Source organism: Neodiprion virginianus, chromosome 2 (assembly GCF_021901495.1).
Source record: "Neodiprion virginianus isolate iyNeoVirg1 chromosome 2, iyNeoVirg1.1, whole genome shotgun sequence".
Taxonomy (NCBI): domain Eukaryota; kingdom Metazoa; phylum Arthropoda; class Insecta; order Hymenoptera; family Diprionidae; genus Neodiprion; species Neodiprion virginianus.
Window position 1 is genome coordinate 42,758,482 of NC_060878.1, and position 18,460 is coordinate 42,776,941.

The following is an 18,460-nucleotide window of genomic DNA, read 5'->3' on the forward strand; positions in this document are numbered from 1 at the left end:
GAGGAGACAACGGTCTTTTCATCCCTCGTATTTGCAAATCGTCTTCGGCTCGTATGCGTGCTCGCCTACGACTCATATTGCAAGCTTACCCTCGGCCGGAAAAGACCAAGTTTGCCTTCTTGTCACTCAACATGCTGTTTTGTTTTTTCGACAGATTCGGGACGCGAATCTTATTTCTGCCTCACGTGCACACGGCAAGAGATTAAATTATACCAGCTAAAATTTATCTGAAAAAAATTTCAAAAGTCGAAGTTACAAGAATAAGGACCCTTGAAAACGGAACCGCAACGAATCAAATTTACCATTGGCAACAGACATTTCCGGCCTCGAGGACTTTCAATTGCCACTCCGATCGGTTCGCTTCACCCTGAGGCGCGTGCTTTTAGATAACCAGTTCGAAGAGGAACATAAACGACGGCGGTATCGAGTGCCGTACAAGCCCAGGTGGTTATTATATCTTGAGACTTTCCATACCATGCATGAACTGGAGCAAAAACGAAGATACGTTCGCGTTCCATACATGACCAGCGTGTGAAATATTATCTGCAATCCGTTTGAAATTTATCACGTGCGCAGACGCGTTAGGAAAGACACCGTCTGCGGGATACGTTGACCCGGCAGGAGACCAATAAGCAGAGGCACCTATCTCTATACAAGCCACGGCTTGTCCAGCGGCCTCCGCAACAGCGTCCGAACGGCGGTGGACGATTAGGTGCTAAAAACGGAAATAGAAACAGCAGCAATTACCGGGACACCGCGCCGAGGACCGAGAAAGAGAGAGACGCGTAATCACCGTATGAGGTCATTTGAATACCGGGGGAGTGCGACGAAGACGGGAGTGCTGCTCGCGTGTGAGACAAGGACGCCGTATTGATACATCGGTGAAACCGGTCTGCGTGGAGCAAACACGCCGACCCGATGTTCCTTGCTTCTTTTCCCGTCACCCATCGAGCTCAGGTTCTTCACGGAGTGGAGTGGCCGTACACTCTGCGTTGCGCTGGAAACACTTACGCATACACGCCACGGTCTATCTGAATGCCATTTCGCGTGTCGAATCAATTTAATCACCGCCGCTTTTTTAAATGCGACCATTTCCAACTTCACTTTATTTTAATTATTACTATTGTTCACCCAAAATTTAATTTTTTTAAGGGTTAATGACAAGCGTTTCAAACGTTTTTCCCTTGTACATATGCGTGTAGTCTTTTCGCTATATATGTGTTGACCTGAGCAAAAATAATGATTATGCGACATCTGGTATCAACGATAAGGTGAAGAAATAACAGGCAATCGAAGAAAATTACTTGATGGTTTAACGGAGAAAACGCCCTACTTGGACTAGTTGAATCAATATTCAGCTGTCGATAGTGGACTTTTTAAATAGTTCGAAAACTTGAATTGTGCCAATGAAATATTTTCTCAAAGTCAAGTTACCGTGTGTGGAATATAAGATCACGAACGCTGCTTGCAGCTCGACCGTCGCTTTACTCGCGGTGGGCGATTGTACTTTAGCAGCGTACAATAACTGTTCGGTCGCCTATGTGCATCTCAAAGAGACTTGAAACCAAGAGCAAAGAAATTCCGCATCTACCGCAGCATTCAAGACGATTGTCTTACACAGTAATTCTCGATAATCATAGTCGCGTATGAAGGCAATGATAAATGCACCACAGATTGCTAGTTCTCTCATTTCGTCGAGTACAAGAAGTAATTGGTGTTAGTTGTATTTTCTGCTTATTCTAACAATAAGAACCTTTATACGTTACTCACACCTTACTGATACTACTACAATAGGCGATATTTCACGAACAGGGGAAGGGTTAAAACTTTTGGTACGAACTATTTCAAGTCAAGTTAAACACGGAATATCCACGAAGGTCAACTAGAAGACCGAGGTTAGGCATAAAAGAGATTAAATAGGACACCTGAAAAGAGACAAGAACGTTGGTTCGTTGGATGCAATCTGTGACATACGTCGAATTGACGTTATCCTAACTTGATTTTCCATCGCGAATAAACATTGTAGAAAAAAAAAAAAAAAAAAACAGTCACAATTATGTTCCGGCCATTTATAGGTTGAAAAATGTTTGTTTGCGAAAAAAGGGTTCAAACATGACTTATTCGATACTTCGGCAGCCAACGGAAGGCGTAGTTGTAAAATATAACTTATAGATCCCTCCGTCGTGCATACGTCACAGTATCCGATTCAGTTTCTCTTTACGGACGAATAAAATCTCAGCTTACGAGATAATCCTTCAATCTACGACGATGTTTACTGGGATATGTTCGTAAGATATCCACAGCTGTATCCAATTGACCACCGAAGAGACACTGACTTTAATAGCAATGAACAACCTACGGCTTAGGTTATTTGGTTATAGGCTCATTTGTCTACAGCCAGATCACCTACCCTTGCTTTTCTTAATTTTTTTTTTCCCCGTGTAATGACTCCACCTATTGATAATTGATGATGACTGAGGTATTCATAGCGGTTTCGTTGAAGCAAGAAATATGCATGTGTTTCACCGTTAATTTCCCATGCATGGTATCGTATGCTTTATATTTTTTCGACAATTTACTCCCACAAGGAACCGTCTTTATACAATTCAAATTACGTTTTGTTACCGGGAAAATTAACGAATTTAAAAATTTTAAATATCAATAATAGACTGCTCGCATCGACTTATTACGGTTTCCGTCACCGGAATTTTTTTGAGAGCCCTTGAATGCGACGCCAATGTCCGCCGAACCGGTATTCTCTTCTGCGGGCCAGCATTTTACCTGCGTTCTTCTCTGATCAGTCTTTGCTCTCGCCATGGCGAAGAGAGCATAGTGCGGGGCACAAGGAAAGAAGGCTGTGGAAGGAACGGTCCGGGAAGGGGGCAGCGCGATGAGGGAAGGGAGGGGGAAGGGGGTGGGGGCTAAGGGGCATGGAAGAGAGACTAAGCTGCCCCAGGGGCAATTTTGCTACACTAGTGCAGCTGTATACCGACTACTTCTTCGAAGCATATAACGCTGGATATACGATCCATTAACATGAGATACAAGTGGGAGATCAGAAATGCCATATATATATGTATGTGTATATATATATATATATTAAGGTGGTCCTTGTTTAGGGTGTTGGCGAATTTTTTTCGTCCCAGCCCTGAAATCAGCTTCAAATAATTCGAAAACAATCGCCTAATTTTTTCAGATTTTTACATCGAATCTAAGATGGTCCGCATTGTGATCGAAGTTTCTTATGGAAATTAACATGGGTAAAACTTTTTTTCTCAGTATATATTTTGTTGCAAGAGTAATAATGTTCCAAATAATCTATAACCGCGAGGTTTTGGTGAGAATTAGTGCTCCTATCTGGGAAAAAGTACACATCGTCGTACGAGGCAATCTAGACGAATTGCACAACCTCGAAACCTGATAAGAGAGGTACAATATAAGAGAATTCATCTAATGAATCTACCTTAGCGCTTAATTGGTTTTGCTTTGGTGATAAATGCTTAGATTCGATGTAAAAATCTGAAAAAATTATGCCATTGTTTTCGAATTATTTGAAGCTGATTTCGGGGCTGGGACGAAAAAAATTCGTCAACACCCCAAACGAGGACCACCTTAATATATATGTTATCGATTTGTATGTATCCATATATACAAACGTACGTAAACGGTGGTGCTTAATCGTCATATACCTACATACGTATATGTAACGCATATACGTATATTTATACAGGGTGGGGGAAAAAAAAAATGGGACCGATTTGAAGCGTGAATAAAATTCAAACGTGTTGACTGCTTTTAAAAACTTTATTTTGCTTGAAACTAGAAGAATGAATTTTTCATGTCGCGTTTAAGAATCTGAAATATCTTTATTCGTTGTGATATACGTACTCTTGAAGAACAGGGTTTGAAAAAGTCACTGGGAGACTGAAAAGAATTAATATTAAAGAATGTTCAATTCAATTTCCTCCAGAAATTGTGATTCGAAGATTGATTCTGGAATTTTAGAAATTCTCTGAATTTTTTTTTTTTTTTTTTTTTCGTAAATAGAATCAAAACACGCGCTTGAAAGTTGAAGTTCTGTTTTCATGACATTATCAAACAAGTCCATTATCACAAAAGTCGGCTGTAAATGATGCCGAGTACTTGACCAAAATTGATTCAGCCAACGACCAATCACCCTCCAGATGTAACGAACATTTGAGATTTTTCGAGATTGCGTGACGGCTGACCTTTTTTATATTATCGAATTACCTAGAGCATCACATTTTCAGTCGTGGGAGTGAAGTTTTCAGTGAACCGCGGAAGTTGAAGTCACATGGCCTGTTCTGTTACTCCTCAGTGCACGTGATATTGCATCCTGGCGAATGAGAATTTTGTCAATCATATGGAAGTTAACGATTCATGCTGAGAAAAAACCCTTATTTCGCGATTTTCGAATTGTCTGAAATTCAGTAAAACGTAAGAAAGTAAAACACTCTCATATTTGGTAATCTTAGTTCTTTCAAAGTCGTGGTGAAATTAAGAAACTGGCGATTTTTCCCGAATGTTCCGTTACGATAACGTTACTAATTTCAACCTCGCTTCTGGCAGTAGTAACCGTAAATGGTGGATACGTTGAACCGTATAACTGAATTCCGCTCCCCATTGCTTTTTCGTGTTAATCGATTTGATTGTTAGAAAATGTTGAATTATGTAAAATCAGCGAAATAACGAAAAGCACAGTGTTGTCAATTTTTTTGTAACCAATTGCGTCGGTCTGACTGCGTCCTTGCATCATAATTTAAAATCGGAATCAAGTTGAACATACTTTAATATTAATTGTTTTCAATCCCCCAGCGACTTTTCCAAACCTGATTTTCTAGCCCGCGTATCTCAGCAGTGAATAAAGATTTTTCAGATTTCGAAACGCGACATGAAAGATTCATTCTTCTAGTTTCAAGTGAAACAAAGTTTTTGGAAATCGGTCAACTTGTCCGGATTTTATTCACGTTTCAAACCAGTCCCGTTTTTTTGACCCACCCTGTATATACGAGCGAGTACCGACGAAACTGCAATTCCATATGCTATAGCTGCTATATTATACACTTGTTTTAATACACCGCTTAAATAACTCATACATAATTATCCACGGTATACCTGCACACGAAGCAGCATCATTTTCCCGGTCTATTCTCATCGTGCTAATACCCAAGCAATACCGCGTTGAAATGCATAAATATACATGAATTGCACTTATCTTCACTCACAATCAGTAAAAACTTGTAAGCCGTTTTGCGATACAAATTGGAAGTTTCGTCACCATCGGTAAATGTAGCAATGAATTATGGCGACAAAATGCATTATGATGCAATGACATGTCAGCCTTGACACATGATTTCAGCACTGAGAAAAATTTCATTTGTTATAGTAGCTAGAAAAATTCAGTAAAACAGGTATCGTTAAGAAAAACTGTTTGACTATTGTTGGAATTACGAAAAACGAGGTACGCGTAACCATTTTGCGCTATTGTCGATCCTTTTTTGGTTATTGCAACGCAAAATCAGTTTGTTCGGTTTTACTCTACTTTTTTTTTAGTTAAATAAGGCTTTAACGTCAATTTATCGTTGCACAAGCATTAAATTTTCGCAACAGTTACAAGAAAATATAGTAACAGTGATCGCAATGAAAAAGAATAGTAACAGATACTAGACCTTCTGGTAACAGCTAAAAAACTAATTTTCATTTTGTACCTAGAACTATATTTTTTGATTGTGGTAAAAAATGAAAATAGTCAAGGACTGAGCGGTAACCGGGACTAAAAATTTCTCTCAGTGAAGTACCTCATGCACCTGCAGACGAGAAAATACGATGGAGAGATTTTTGGTTCTTTTTCAAACGCGATTGCGCGTAATTCTCACTGTAGAATGGATTTTGCCAAAGAATTTCATAACGTGTGTGCCATATAGCCCTAAACAGTATTTCTTCTTTCATTCTCTAAAGTGCTTAAAGATACTTCCTAAAATTGGACGTAACACTTTTACAACAAAACTCGACTTGAGTAGAGATGCAGACGTTCTTAAATACAGTTGCATTTTTTACCGAACGATATCACTGTGATCTATATTTTTGTACGCATAACTGCGTCTCATAGTTGGCATAACACAGAAAACGGTGAAATTTAACACGCCTAACATATTTGGGTAACAAGGTTGTTATATCTTCATGTTTCAGATGATTTTTATGCGGACTAAGGATACCAACGGACCGTTTAAATTACTTGTACGTTTAGGCTTCTAGCACGTTGCTGCAGCTTGCAAAACAAATTATTTTACTGCGGCTTACAAAATATAATCGTAGCTCGATATGCTTCGCAGATTGATCTATATTTATTCAAATGACGCGAAAAATTACCGTGAAATTTATTGCTCTGAAAATAATAAGCTCGCGCGACGTGCCCATTCGCGTGCCCACCGCGGTACATTGTAAATTAAACGGCACTTCGAGGCATCTTGAAAATTCGGAAATATCGATAACAAGACGTGCAGCATACGCAAAGCGGTCGGCCTGGAATTCGCGGTATTCATCGGATCGTAAAATAATCCCCATTAGCAGGGTTGGCTATCCCCCGGGGTCGAGGGGCTTCGGACAAGGGCTGGCGTTACATTCTACCTTTCTGCAGCATCAACCACTTGAACCTGACACGGGGTTCTCTCCGGGGGTCGTCCGGAGGTTGAAACGGATCGTGATGGCGCGATTGAGCTGATCTCTAGCGAGGTTGCCGTGCTGGGGTACGGGGACGCAGGTTGATACATACCGCTTTGGTCCATTGGTATGATTTCCGTAAGGCGCGCCTACCAAGGTGAAACCTTGAAGCCTCCTCTGGTGAAAGAAACAGCAAGGGGGCTGTTCTGCTGGAATGAGAAAATTTGTTTAGCTTCGCAGCCGACTGCTTGCGTTGATAATTGCATCGATTTAAACGTATTTTAATTCTTTACGGTCCTTGTAATCTCTTGGCATACGCCCGAAGCAAGTAAGCATTTCTGTCAGAGAATTATCGTTCTTCCCAATTTGGGTTCAGCATCGTTGATACGATTCACCATGCTATCGCTTCTTTTATGTCTTATACTATTTTACCAACAAGCTAAACTGTATTCGAGACAGTGTTGGATATACAGGCTATTTATATTAAATTTAATACGAATGGCTCAAGACGATCGGCGTCGTTTTACTTTCGCATGGTCCACCCTCGAGGCAAAATCATGATAGAATTCACGCCCTAATGAGTTGCTTGACAAGCATAGCCTAATCTCTTGCTTTTGATTCGCCCGTTTTGCCCGATGTTAGTTTACGAGAAATATTTTATGCACGTCGAAGCAGGAGAGGCAACAACCCCTTATTAAGTGGGAAAAGGACAAGTATAGCTGTAATACGGTACCCCAAACAGCGGTGCAGTGTTGTTTCTTGGACGTTCTTGGAGCGAAAAGCCCCTGGAAGCACCGCCGCGCCGCGGAGAATTGCAGGGTAAGTCGGAGGGTAGCTGGGTAGGAAAGCAGGCAGGCAGGCAGGCAGGCAGGCGTAGGTAGACAGGTACACGGACGTAGTGAATTTAGTTATACATATATGTAGGAGATCTGGGGGCGGGGAAGTGAGGTGGTGGCGGCGCGGCAACGGTTCAGCTCCGAGTCAGGACGAAGGGCAACGTTGGTGCGTCTAAGCGGAGCTCTTCAGGTTTGCCTGAGGAAACACGAGGCTCGGCCGAGAAAGTGCTGCGGTGAACCTGGCAAGGCCCTGGCGCGAGGGCAGGAGCCGAGAGTGGCGAGTGTAAGGAGGTGGGGGTATAAGTCCCGGTGTGGACCTGCGATGCATGGCCATCCTTGAGACTCACGCGGTGAGGTGAGACGCGCGCACGCCCGTAAAGAGACTGATTTTGACTTGGTGAAGAGAGTGAACGCTTGGACCGATTTATGCCTGTATGCATTTACGCATATACAGGGATAGGCGTTCGTGTTCCAGGCGTAGACGTCGCCGGGCTGGCGTGTCTCTGATAAGCGTGACGTGGTGTAAGTCCTTATCTGCCGAGTCGTTGCGTGGACAAATATAGTAACAGGTAAAGGCAGGCGGCAATCGGCCGGAGAAGATATTATTTCGTATTCACAGTTTCGGGAGTGCGTCCGCAAGTAACACGGTCGACTTTGCCTTTTGAATTGTGTGAGTGCGCGGATATGGGAAACGGCAGTACAGCCGGTACTTGAATTCGTACGGACTTAGCGCGCTGCCGCGGTATTTGGACAGGTGAATTTGATCGCTGATCGGCGACTATCCTATTATCAATGGGATTCTACCAAGACGTTTGACCCAACCCGTCGATGAAGTATTCGTATGCCTACGACTGTGCGTCGTTACGGCGATGCTTGTGCAATCATTTCTGTAAACAAGAGGGCTGTCCTAACCGATCCTCGGAGAACGCCTGCGCGTGTGCGACCTTTCATCCCGCCAAGTGGATAGTCACCGAAAGACGCGTACGCGAGAGCCGATTTTCTCGTTGACGAATAAAGTGAATTATTTTCATCGATAACGAAATATATCGAAGAGTAGCAGTTGTGACAATCGGACGAGTGTTGTGAAGACCAACGGATTTACGGGTGCCAAAGTGTATTTTCCAGCTAGCGCGGACGGAAGATCGTTTTAGTTAAGTAGTTTTTAATAGTGGGCGTGTGAATTTTGTAGCAGATCCTGGAAAAATACCGCGTGATTCGTGTGTAACTGAGTGACGTAACGGATAGGAAATAACGCAAAGTGAGAAGTAAAACTAAACGCGAACCAATTGAGTGCTGTACGTAACTTGCATACATCTTTTCACGCATACTTATGATGTGGCTTACATGTGAATACATATGCACATGAATGGAATCAATTGGTAAACGTTGAATCGGTGAGTCTCGTAAATAGGCGTATCTACGTACAGGGTCAGATACCTACCTTTCGTCGGTTTCAAGTCAAGTTTAACATTTCGAATTTAGGGTGAATACGGCAGTGAGTAAGTCGAGTGAACAGTTCGCTACAAATTAAACGGAAGGTTTTGTTGATTTGCTACAAGTTTTTCGATTCCATAAACCATCGCTTCACTGGCGTGTCCACCCTACTACATTAAGTAATTTTGCAGCTCATGAGAAGCGTCTTGTTAACCAGATAACAGCCAGTCCATCAAAACCTGCTGCGATTGTAAATGATTTCGAATCCACTTTTTCTCACATAGATCGTCGGACGTAATTTAACGATAATACAAGATGTATCAGATGCGTGGGTACGCACGCATATGAAGGCATAATTATACACAGGTATACGTACACACGACGTGATATACGCGATGAAAGTTTCCTCCAGCATTCTACAAGTAGACCGCCGACCTACCTACTGTAATGGCATTTCATGGCGGGTCTGAACCGATACCGTTTCGCCGTTTGCACATTCGTACACGTTCTTCCGCAATTTAATTCCAATTCCGTATTTTGAATCGACACTCGGTAACGTCTTGACAAAGTTCCCGAGAAAAATGAAATCGGTGCCAGGAAGTGTGTGGGATTTGGAAGTGCCTACATTAGTAGGTATGGGCAGGCACACATTGCACGGCTACATGGCCTATACACACACCCACACACTGGAAAGGGACTCCGTTTTGCGTGTACCATTTCGTTCATGTCCAACAGTTGATCGGTTTGATACCCACTCTGTCTCGCTGTATATTTATTGGTCCGAAAGAGAATTCGGCAATATAGCTATGCCGTTTTGCGGAATATGACGCAGAACTAGCTTAAATAATGCTAATACGCACAGCGTTTCGTACATTATATCCCCGGCATACTACTGTAAAGCATTGCTTCGACCGTTCCCAACGTGGCATATCCAAACATCCAGGACTGATTATTGTTGGCTGACTGGCTGACGCCAACTTCTCGGCGTTCACCAGAACTTTGCATACGAATTACGCAAGTGAGGAATTCTCAGGACTCGGTTGGCGGTCGGGCTCAGGCCGTGTCACGTGGAACCGACAGTATAATCCCGGGGACTCGAGCGACTGGGTAAGAACGAACTACGAGCGTTGGCGCCGCACGACCGGTCGAAAAACATTCACCGCCGTCACGTGAAATCTGTTGTGCAAGAAACCATAAATGCGATAGCTCGTTCGGCTTGGATTAGGTATTCGAAGCGGCGCTCTCGTCAGCGCCCGTTGTACAATCCTGACTTGTCCATTACATCTGTAGCCTTAAGTAATAACCCTAATTAAGTTAGCGGTACCATGGGATACTGCTTGACAGTTGACTGTATTCCTGTTACAATATTAAAGTGTAACTACTGGACATCTCAACGATTATTATGCTTTACTTATTGTTAGTTATTGCATGTTTACGAAATCCTTTTGGTCCCGTTGTATTCCGGTTTCCCACGGGAACCTGAGGCGTCGAAGGTGCTGCAATTTTCTTCATCTAAACGTCACGTCAGTCATCTTGAAACAAGACACGGATAAACTACTTGCTACTACTACAAAGCGTCAACATTGTTTCGACAAACGTATAGTCACAGGAAAAATCAAAACGTTCATCGGCTCAGAGCCGCTTTTGTCGTACAACCGGTTGCTCGTAGTTCTTTCATCGTGGCACAACTGCATAATAGCTTAGATTTGAATTTGTTACATGGAGTTCTTGAATCTCATGAAGACGCTGGCTTCGTCGACTCTGCCTCTTTAGCTAGGCCCCTTCCATCCTTCTCTAAGAAATCGTGTATTTGGTCGGTAGGAGGGAATAACAAAAAATGGATAAGTTCATTTATGCCCATGAAATATTGGCCGCGGTAGAAGATACAGAGGAAAAACTTGAAAATAGTTACGAAGCGAGAACAGTTTACAACAGTATCCAGATGTATAAGAAGAGACAGATGAAGAGAGGGGGGGAGGGGGTTCGTTTGAAATATAATTATTCAACCATTATCAACTTGCTCCCTTGCTCCATCTGTGCAGATCGATAGTACATCTCATAAGTTGTTCTTCATCACTCTCCTCCGCAGTGTGGTAGCTGAGTTAAATTCGGAAAGCGTAGATTCACAATATTACGACAATAACAATAATGAAGGTATGATAGTAATACAGAAACGAGAATGACCGTTGTACCACGCCATACATAGTGTGCCAAGAAAGGTAAATCTAGCAATGATAGTTACAGGTAGTCATTCGAATTTATTACGATACATCGTTCGTTGTACCTTCCAGAATCAAAACTGTCGGACAGTTGATGTGATTCCCAATCCAGATCTGACACATCAGAGGGGCCATTTATACGCACGCAATTTATTGAACAATATCTTAAGCACATTTCTGTGTGCGTTTCGTACAGCTTAGTACGTTGTTCGCCTGCCTTTTCGTTCCAGTGTGCAGATACCTACCTTTTTCAGATGACTTGAGCATGCATTTTGCGAATAGCTTATATACATGCGGGCAAATCTAATCGGTTGACTAGGAGACCGTAGGTAAGAGAGAACGTATCACTCTGTCAGAAATGCTGATGACAATTTGATATCCTAAACTCCGCTCATTCTTTTTTTCGTGTTCATCAGCCAGCTTCTTAGCTACAAACATTTCTCTTTTTCGATATTTCTTGAAGCGTAGAATTGAATGTAATAAAGCAAACTGGTAACCGTTGCGCCTCAAGGCTCGAGGCTTTCATTTGAATTACTGCCCACTGCCTCTTTACACATCACGAACACACAACCCACTAACTGCGCAGCCAGGTATCGTACACATGTGCACGAGGAATGAGTAGCGGTAAGCTTTTCCTGATGCTCTTGGAATTTGTAATTGATTGAAAAAATTTTTTTTTCACTTTCTGATGAAGGATTTTAACCGCGCAATTTTTGTAATCTATTTGAATTCTTGAAAGTGTCAGACAACGCATGATTAGTTTGTGTTGCCTCTTATGGATTACCGTAGAATGTATTGTCGGTAGGCACCTATCAAACTGAATGTATGCATTCCGGTTAAGATGATGAACTTTATTTTCAAATAGAGTATCATTATTCCAGTACATAGACATCACATACTTGTCGATCAAATCAGCCAGAGATAATTTTCATCCCAAGTCCAGGTGTTGAACCAGATAAGCTCGCTGCATCTGCCATGGGATCAAGTGCTATGAACTGTGCACTTTTCAAGGTTTATTCGATGACAATTCTAAGTCATTTTACCACCAGGTGAATCATGATTTATAGGACAATTCAGCCCCCACCTCTATTCTGCACGATGTTACAATAGACTTCTACCGAAGAGCCTCTACATAATTCAAGCAATGCAAAGAGGACAGATCCTTTGATAAAACTATGTCGATCATCTGTGTACTCTTCGTCTAATAACGACAGCAATATTCAGTACGAATATACCAACTAGTATACTCAGGCAGAGTACATCTTCTTTGCGGAATGCGAAGGCCCGTGAGGGGTGACCGGCGAAACAACGAAGATTACGCTACGGTGTATGTACGAAGCGTAAGCAGCTTTCCTAGAGAGGCTGGCATTGGCACCTGCACTGTCGCGCTATGATCGAAATAAAGCAGAAGAAGAACAGAGAGTCCGGCTCGGCGGACAGTGTATATATTCTGAACAAAGGTGAAACCCGGGTTGGTATTTGAAAGCAGCCAATTCCTAAGATAAATCGACGAACTGGAGTTTCAGGTTAAGATGACGTCGTGTTATTCCGCGATATGTCGTATCCCTTTGTCTTAGCCAGCCAAGATTTGAGATGCACCGCAGAGAACATGCTTGCAGCGAGGTCCTACCAAGATTTAGGACCCAGATAAGGCCGAAGGCATATCTCAGAAGAATCTTGCCCAGTGTTCGACCCGCCGAAGACAAGAGATCAGCGTTTTGACTCGAAACACTAGCCCCGCCTCCCTTCTACTGCTACCACGATGTTGGACCTTGGAAGTTTCACCTGCAACCGCCGGTACTTTGATATTCGTGCCGTGAGACAGCACGTCCGTCCATCGAAACTGTCCCGTAAAAATAATTACCCAGAAACTAGCTCTTATGAGAATCTCGAGCGAAAATGCAAAGGGGAAGACCTCAAATACGCTATTTCTCAACCTACGACAATACATAGGCACATTGACGAAGACCTTCTCAAGTTGAATTAAAATTGAGCGGAGTGGGTTAGGTACAAATGGGCGCATGTTTTATTAGATGCCTGACATTTGAATTGCTGGGAATAAAATCTAGCAATTTAGCATCCCGATCGCGATGTTCCCAAAATATTTTCGTTGAATCGATTGACTGTAACTACGAATCAGATCGTCAGTTACATTACTCCTCATTTAATTTCTGTAAACTCTGATCCGTGTGAGATAGCTTATCTGCAGCCGAGCGGGCACCCATCAATATCTCACGGACTGGATTTCAATAATATAAGGTCAACGAATACTCAAGATTCGACTAACGAATGTTAATAGTGTCGAAGCATTTATTCTTTGCTAGCTGCAGACAAGTAAACTCACTCTCTCTAATCCCTTGAATCTAAGGGCCTTGTTGTACGTTTGTTCCAACGAAATTTGTCTGCGATTTCGTATTAACTAGCCAATTTGCGAGAAATCGATAGTCTCAGTGAATTTATCGCTGATAATTTTTTATGAGAGCCGTCAGTATAGAGCGATTCTCTGTCACGCCAATATTTTACTTTCCCGTATGAAAACATTTACTACGTCCATTTTAAATTTCACTCAAGTTCGGATCGTCATATGGAAAATATTATATGACCCAATATTTTTGTATAATATTTTCAAACTGTCTCAGAAATGTTTAGTAACTCGACCGGCCCAAATCCGTATCGACCCTTCGTTGATTGCACCGAATGACTTATGTGGCTAGCCCGCCTGTGATTTCAAATCATTATTTTCCAAGGTCTGCGTCTACGTAGGCCACAAGTTTATTATTGAGGGGCAATACCAGGGCGGAACTGGATCCCAGAGCGTACGTAGATTTCATTAGATTTCGAATGGTGATTACATAGTTTTACTGTACATTGACAGTAGTATGTTCGTTGAAAAAAAATCAAACTGCTCAAAAGTTCGCGCTTAGTACGCGACCACGCTGTGGCCCCTTTAACTCTGAAAATACTTATCTATTCACACAAGGGATATTCAAACTCTAAAAACGTATGGTATAAATTACGATATGGAAGGAATGCTCAATGAGAGACTAGAAAAAAAAACTCGTATTTTTGTTTTGAACAAAGTAAGCAATAAATTGGGAAAAATCTATGGTGGACGGTTACGAAATCACAAAAGGACCAGGCATCTCGGAGTACAAGTTGATCCGTCGAACGGTGGTTGAGTTACTTGGACCATTACATACAAGTGGGAAAAAATAGTTTTGCGATAAGCATGAAGAGGTTTGATTTTCAAGTTCGATTCTGTGCCCGGTGAAACGCAAATTTCATGACTTTGCCTTAACCGGAGATATATAAAGCAGCATCAGTTGTATTCGTGTTTAGATTAGAACCCAATAGGCTTATTATAAAATTTCTAAACGTACGTCCGATTCGTCAATTAAGACGCGCACGTAGAACGCGATAAGCCAGAATTTGGTCAATAGCGAGCGGCTGCGCGCTGCTCTACGCAAGAGCTCACAATTTTCTTAATTTTTGACATTTCGACATCGACCTTGTGTAAAAATATTCTCAAAATAATCCATTCGTAACAACGTTCAAGAAAATTGATTTTTAAAAATCTCTGACAGGGCAAAACACCGTTAACGCAATGCTCTCGGAGCCACGAATTGATTCTGGTTATAAAAGTGTCAAACTGTTCGGAGTTCCGCTTCCGCAGGAATAATTATTCGCAGTAACTCGGTTGTACTCATAATTATTATGTATGATACCCGTTGTATCAGCCAGTTTAACGGCCCTCTGCGTAGGATGAACCCTTGGTGCTAACGAATTCTTATGGCTCTGAAACAGCTGATGTAAAAGTGAGTCTCGCAGGTGAATCGTTGCGCTACCCTATCGAGTGTCGAAAAAAAGGCTCACCCTTAGTATCGAAATCTACGAATGAACTAATTGCAAGGTGTTTACGTATAACTCGAACCGAGGACACGCCTTGACATTAGCTCTATAGCTACAAGGAGTCCGGCACCATCTTCGAAACACTTGTGAGTTTCTTACTATTGATCGGCACCGCAGTACGAAAATTGGATATGTTAATGTCATTCTTCCGGATCCCGGCCGCGGCGAGTCGGCCCGTCGCGTCGCTAGCTGGCCAAGTTTTTCGTGTCGGGGCGATGTCGCCTCTAATTGACGGCCAAGAGAAGTTCGGAACGAGGAGGATTTGGGAGCACCCCAGCGACGCCGGTTCCACCGGGTGACATGTGTCCCACCAAGACCGAACACCGGTCCCCGTGTCTTATTATACGTCGACACCAAAGATTTCCACATCCCGACCAACTGAGCCGGGGTTCCGTTGGAACAAAAAAATTCCGCCGCTTACCTTGGTGGCTTGTGATGCGCATCCCGTGGATAACGTCGTAAATACGCATGAGATTTGTACAATCCAAGTGGTGCATGACGTCAGCCATGCCACGCCTGTCACATCTGTAGGACTCGAATACCGCAACAAAGTATCGATAAACCAACCTTGAACGGAAACTCTGACGGCGCAGCCATCACTGAAGATTCCTCTTCTGCAATTTCAGATATACATATACTTCAAACACCGCGGCGGGTTTCTCGGACTGAAAAGCTACTGTCGTTTGATTCGCCTACGGTGGGTCGTAGAAAATCAATTGCTCCCGCAGTGTGTAGCTGATGTTCGTTTCAAATACCGTAAATGTTGTCCGGGTCATAACTCTATAATTCGCGTGCGTATAAGTCCGTAGCCCTTGCTGCAAATAATTCCAATTCGAGCCCTGTATGGGCATTACGTGATTTTCCGTATAAGCCGGACTTAATCGTTAATAGCACATTGCGGTGAACAATTTCGACTGAACGGTGTATATAACATAGTTGACGTCGAACGTGGGCGTCCCATGAGTGGGTGTTGGTCGGAGATCGGAAATCGTGGCAGAGTACGCTGCAACGATGACATCACCGAGGCCAAGCCAGCTGACTCGACTTAGATGGAGCGAAAGATGTTCGCGAAATGAAAGTTACAACGCTGAAAGGGTTTTGACGTCACGGTACGAGTTAACGTGGGGTGATCTTTACGAACGTAGGTAGTTATACGGCGACGAGATCGCGATGAAATATTATCCATCCTGGCGTCCAGATCGGCCATTAGTGAATTCGTGTTCCGTCACCCTGCATACATTCTTACCCCAAAAGTAGATTCAGACTGTGCGGCCTTTCACGCCAATTAACCAAAACCTCTCAACAGTAGTAACGGTTTCCCATATCGTCGTATTGCAAAGAATGAATACTTGCCAAATAATCGCATCTTCCGACCTTAATTTTATGCCAACTTCCCATAACGGCATCCCTTATATCTGAACGTGGTCGGAGACGGGGAACGGGATAAAGATGTTAATCAGGTTAGAATTGTGTCGCTGTTCGCCGAATTGATACATCACACCGCAATTACGCGTAGGTATTATAGAAACTTGTAATAAATAACATCGGATGCCGGGATAGAGAATTTATCAGAAATTAAACCCCACTTGTTTGCGAAATTCAAAATGGATTCATTCAGAGAGGAATCAGTCGTTTATTTTGTAGAAGCCGACGGGAACAACACGCAAAAGGTGCGGGTGCCATTATCGAAAGATATTATGGTCCCGAGCTCAATTGAGCCAATACAACGCGTGAAACAAATGATGACCAAGTGATGACGATGCTGCAGTTGCTGAACCGTCCAAAACCGCATCGTTATAGTTGAAGTGGAGATAATAGCTTACCTGTCGTAATCGGCACAGTGAAAAGTAGCATCGGATGTCAAAGAGTCAGTGCAATTCCAATATAGATTCTGAATTCAGTGTGGATAGAGATGGAGTGGAGACGCAGTATGGTACAATTGAAAAAGAAAAAGATAGCGTCATCTAAAGAGCCAAGATGTAGGTGTTGAACCCAACTTATCGTTAGCTATGCTCACAATTTTCATTTAAAGCAGACTCGGTATAGCGATGCACCACCGGATATCACGGGAATACGCCGATAACCGTTTGTTTTATTCATATTTACAGCTGACTGGTGCCGGCTCCGATTGTTCCTAACTTATTGTATATGAAATCTCATATACCCGGGCCTTGATGTTATGAAACATATCTCAACCAGATACCTAAATCTCGCATCTGAGAGATGCCTAGATTTGCTGAAATAAATACGGCCCAGTGATATCCAGTTCAAGAACCGTATACAGAGAACGAATTTTGGATGGCACGACGGTGCGGGTACTTTCGAAACTTCACATTTGCTTGCTTCGATGAATTTTCAACCGAATTATAATCGGCAAAGCTCAACAGCCACGCGCATCATTTCTGTGCATAATTGATATTTGTGCCACCATCACCGTTATACCAATGTCTATCCGTGCCGTTGAGGAAAGAGAGAAGGACTTTCCTGTAACTCAATATTCTGCGAACAGTTATTTAAATGAAATTGGCGTCGGCATAGGCGTATAATGACGTCGAAATCCAGCCTGGCCGCGGTAGGAGAAACATCTCTTTTATAGTAAAAGGACCAAGATTCGTGATGCCGATAATAAATAATAAGATCCCCCGGAGCTGTCGAGCTATAGACCATCCCTAAAGTCTAAAATAAAGTAGTCTTCGTTCCATCATAATAATTTGCATCGAAACCACAATCAAGTTCGAATTAGGAAAGCTCAGTACGAATCGCCGTATCAGCGCAGCACTTGAATTACGTAGGCTCCTTTCCGCCTTGTTAAATCGTAAAATCGTTAACATCCAGTTGCCACAGTCCTGGGACCCGGGCAATTTCAGGCTCCCTCATTTACGACGTTGGATTACGTTGAAGCGAGCTTTTTTAAGAAATCCTCTGTAATAAAAAAAAATTATCACGGGCTCACGGCGAGAACCGTGTCAACTGAGTCAACATCGTCACTTATGCATTGATATCGTTGATAACAACGTCCGTCCGATTGTTTTTACAATCTTCAAGAACACTGACAACGAGCATAGGGACCTGTATACCTACGCAGATAGTATATCCGTAGATGTGTGGATAGATGGTTAGGTGCATCGAAAAATGGAAACATGGATAGATGGATGAACGGATATATTGGTAAAAAGGCAAGTAGCTAGGTGGACGGGTAGATCGCTAAGTTGATCGAAGGACGATGAGAAAAGGTCAAGGAGTACAAGAAAACCAAATTGCCCTCTAACAGAGGAGATGGAAGGGGAATTTGTGGCAAAAACCGTTCTTTCGCTAACTCCTAAAACATATACCCATGCGTGTTGTGCATACATGGATTCAGGAGGAGAACCATTAGGAAAC

At 42.7% G+C, this 18,460-nt stretch overlaps 1 protein-coding gene across 7 annotated transcripts in view; it reads left to right on the plus strand.

Annotated features, from left to right (window-relative positions):
* The window catches only part of LOC124298635 (epidermal growth factor receptor), an 89,794-nt gene that overhangs the window by 54,424 nt on the left and 16,910 nt on the right, over positions 1-18,460 (plus strand). Inside the window, exon 1 of one of the 7 annotated variants that reach the window (XM_046750884.1) lies at positions 7,847-8,911. The exons of the other annotated variants lie outside the window; for them this stretch is intronic. The gene's annotated coding sequence lies outside the window, so the exon portion shown is untranslated. Of the gene's footprint in view, positions 1-7,846; positions 8,912-18,460 lie in introns of those variants that run through there. 7 annotated transcript variants of the gene reach the window in all.